Source organism: Solanum pennellii, chromosome 2 (genome assembly GCF_001406875.1).
Source record: "Solanum pennellii chromosome 2, SPENNV200".
NCBI lineage: Eukaryota > Viridiplantae > Streptophyta > Magnoliopsida > Solanales > Solanaceae > Solanum > Solanum pennellii.
The window spans coordinates 30,463,430-30,467,347 of record NC_028638.1 but is presented as its reverse complement, the minus strand read 5'-3'; positions in this window follow the sequence as shown (position 1 = coordinate 30,467,347).

Below are 3,918 nucleotides of genomic sequence, written 5' to 3'. Positions count from 1 at the left end.
AGACACAACAAGTCAAGCTTACGAAAAGAATTATCTGAGCAACCGGTTAGAGAAAAAATGGTGAAGAAATCAGATAAGCAAAAATCAATCAAGCGCCTCAAAAGGGCAAAGGTTGAAGTGCATCACTACCAAAAACCTCGACGTCTTGTGACTCTAGAGGAATTCTTGCCAAGCTCGTTCGACACAAAGTCTACTCAAGGCAATGTCGAGGCATCATGTTTCAATGTGGATAAAGGACAAACAATGAAGGTGCCTCCTACCGTAAAAGAAGGAACAACGAGTGAACCCTCACCAAAAGTGTGTCCTGGGGAAGAAGAAAAAGAAACAAGGGAAATCTCAGAAATGATGTCTCTTTCATCGTCTGAAAAATCTATTGAACTTTCTTTCCAAGAAGCACATGTCTGTGATACTAAAATCACATTTACAGATAACGATCTTCTATTTGGTGAAGCACTACACAATCATCCTTTGTATATGGTGGGCCATGTGCTAGAGAAGAAAATAAATAGAATCTTAATAGATGAAGGATCTGGAGTCAACATTTTGCCTATCCACACATTGAAGGAACTTGGCATCACGACTGGGGAACTTAGTGAAAGTCGTCTGTTGATACAAGGATTTAATCAAGGCGGGCAGAGGGCCATAGGCTCTATTAAATTAGAGATCCACATGGAAGATTTGCGATCAAGCGCATGGATGCATGTGATTGACGCAAAGACATCATACAATATATTACTTGGTAGGCCTTGGGTACATGAGAATAGAATTGTATCATCTTCTTACTATCAATGTTTGAAATATCTTGAAGGTGGAATTGAAAGAAAGGTAGTTGCAGATGATAATCCTTTCACCGAAGTGGAGACACACTTTGCGGATGCGAAATTATGAGAAGTTATGTTGTTAAAGGGGTCAAATCCAATGACGTCAAATCAATCAAGATTGATAATATCATAAGCAAAAGAATTGATGCAGCTATCGAAAAGGTGAAAATTGACACTAAATACTCTTGTCTTATTCTTAATGAAGGGAAAATCCTGTCTTCAAAGAAGAAGCAGACTTCTAGGCTTTGCTATATTCCAAAAGCGAAGAAAGAACAAGATCAACCATCTAACCTTGAAGAAAATGCATTAAAAGGGCTAGCTCTTCCTATCAGACGGATTGATGCAATAAACTTGTCTTCAAAGTTGCCAGAGAAGTCAGTCGCTCAAGATCAAGTGCTAGATATGGCTCTCCCTACAAAGCGCACAAGAGAAGGTTTTGATCCCAATGCCTACAAGTTATTTGTGAAGGCATGATACAACCCTAGCGATCCATCAGCGCTAGGGAAACTCCCATCAGAAGATACAACTAGGAAAGCGCGTGAAGGCCTAGGTTATACCCAACTGCCGCCAATTCGCATTTCCATAAGAAGGGCCAGTAATAATCATATAACTTTTGAAGAGGATGTCACTGCTCCCAATAAAAAACCTTCTGTCTTTGATCGACTTGGTGAAGCGACAACAAGAATTTCTGTGTTTGAGAGGTTAGGTCCTCTGAAGAAGAATAACAAGAACCTGAGAAGTTATTTAAAAGTTACAACGCCTGCTTCACATTTGATTCGAAAGGATTTCAGAAGTTTGATTCCTTCTAGGATAAGGCGACGAGTGGAACTTATGGTTTCTTGTAAAGAGGAACTCAAGGCAAAGGTTCGTACTGTGGTTAACACCAAAGAGCGCGAGGAAGATAAAGAAAGTGTAGGTTCCTCAAATCATGTTACAATCCAAAATGAGTGCGATTCTTTGCCTCAAAAGAAGATTGTGGAAGAGGTAGAAGATATTGTCTCGTGTTGTCATATATCAGTCAATGAAAATGATCCTGTGGAAGAGGAAGATGCTAAAGATGCTCCATCAAACTTGAAGAAGGAGTAAAGATCACAATAGATCCTTTGAAGGAAGTTAACCTTGGCACTGATGAAGATCCGAAGCCAACTTACTTGAGTGCGTTTCTAGAAATTGATGAAGAAGTCGCTTACATGAATATACTCAAAGAATATAGAGATGTATTCGCTTGGAGTTACAAAGAAATGCCTGGATTGAATCCTAGAGTAGCGGTCCATCAATTGGCAGTCAAAAATGGTTCTCGTCCAGTTAAACAAGCTCAAAGACGTTTTAGACCAGACTTGATTCCGTTGATAGAAAATGAAGTTAACAAACTCATTGAGGCAGGCTTTATTCGTGAGGTCAAATATCCTACATGGATTTCAAGTATTGTTCCTGTGAGGAAGAAGAATGGTCAAATTCGAGTTTGCGTTGACTTTAGAGATCTCAATAATGCATGCCCTAAAGATGAGTTTCCTCTTCCCATTCCAGAGTTGATGATTGATGCCACCACTGGTTATGAGGCAATGTCGTTCATGGATGGTTCTTCTGGATATAATCAAATCCGCATGTCACCAAAAGATGAAGAACTCACTGCATTTCGCACGCCAAAAGGTATTTATTGCTACAAAGTGATGCCATTTGGTTTAAAGAATGCTGGCGCCACATATCAAAGGGCTATGCAAAATATCTTTGACGACTTGCTCCATAAAAATGTTGAATGTTATGTTGATGATTTGGTAGTAAAGTCGAGGAAGAGGGGTGATCATTTGAAAGACTTAAGGATGGTGTTTGAGTTACTCCGAAGATATCAACTAAGGATGAATCTATTGAAATGTGCCTTCGGAGTTACTTCCGGCAAGTTCCTTGGCTTTATTGTGAGACATCGAGGAATTGAAATTGATCAAGCCAAAGTCGATGCAATATCAAAGATGCCTGAACCTCGAGATATTCATGAGTTAAAAAGTCTCCAAGGAAAGTTAGCCTACTTGAGAAGGTTCATCTCAAATCTAGCGGGGAGATGTCAACCATTCAGTCATCTCATGAAGAAAGGTGCTCCTTTTAATTGGGACCAAACATGTAGTGAAGCCTTTAAAAGTATCAAATCGTATCTAGCGAAACCTCCGGTTTTGGCAGCCCCTATACCTGGAAAGCCATTGATACTCTACATTGCAGCACAAGAAAGGTCTGTAGGAGCCCTGTTAGCTCAAGAGAATAGTGAAGGAAAAGAAAATGCTCTTTATTACTTAAGTAGAACGATGACGCTAAATGAGCTAAATTATTCGCCAATTGAAAAGTTATGCTTGGCACTGGTCTTCTCAATTCAAAAGATGAAGCATTATTTTCAAGCTCATGTTGTCCGCCTTATTTCTAGAGCAAATCCCATCAAGTTTGTTATGTCAAAACCTGTCCTTAGTGACCGACTAGCAAGATGGTACCTCCAATTCCAACAATTTGAGATTGTGTACATCCCTCAAAAATCCGTGAAGGGACAAGCACTAGCGCATTTCTTAGCAGACCATCCTATACCAAATGATTGAGAGTTAACTGATGAGTTTCCTGATGAAGATGCGATGTTAATTGAAGTTCAACCTCCTTGGAAAATGTACTTTGATGGGGCTGCACATCGCGGCGGAGCTGGTGCTGGTGTGGTGTTCATCACTTCACAAGAACAGATTCTACTATTCTCTTTTACTCTAAAACAATGTTGCTCCAATAATGTCGCTGAATATCAAGCACTGATACTTGGACTTGAAATGGCCGTTGACATGAAACAATTACATTTAGAAGTATTTGGTGACTCTCAATTGGTGATTAATCAACTCTTAGGAAGTTATGAGGTAAAAAAGCCTGAATTGCGACCTTATCATGATTATGCTCAAAAGTTGATAAGATGGCTTGGGGATGTAACCCTTCAACATGTGCGTCGAACAGAGAATAAGAAAGCTGAAGCATTGGCTACTCTAGCTTCAACGCTAACCCTTCCTGATCAAACACAAGTAACTGTCTGTCAAAAATGGATAGTACCACCGTCAAATGAGGAAGAATATATTAAAAATAA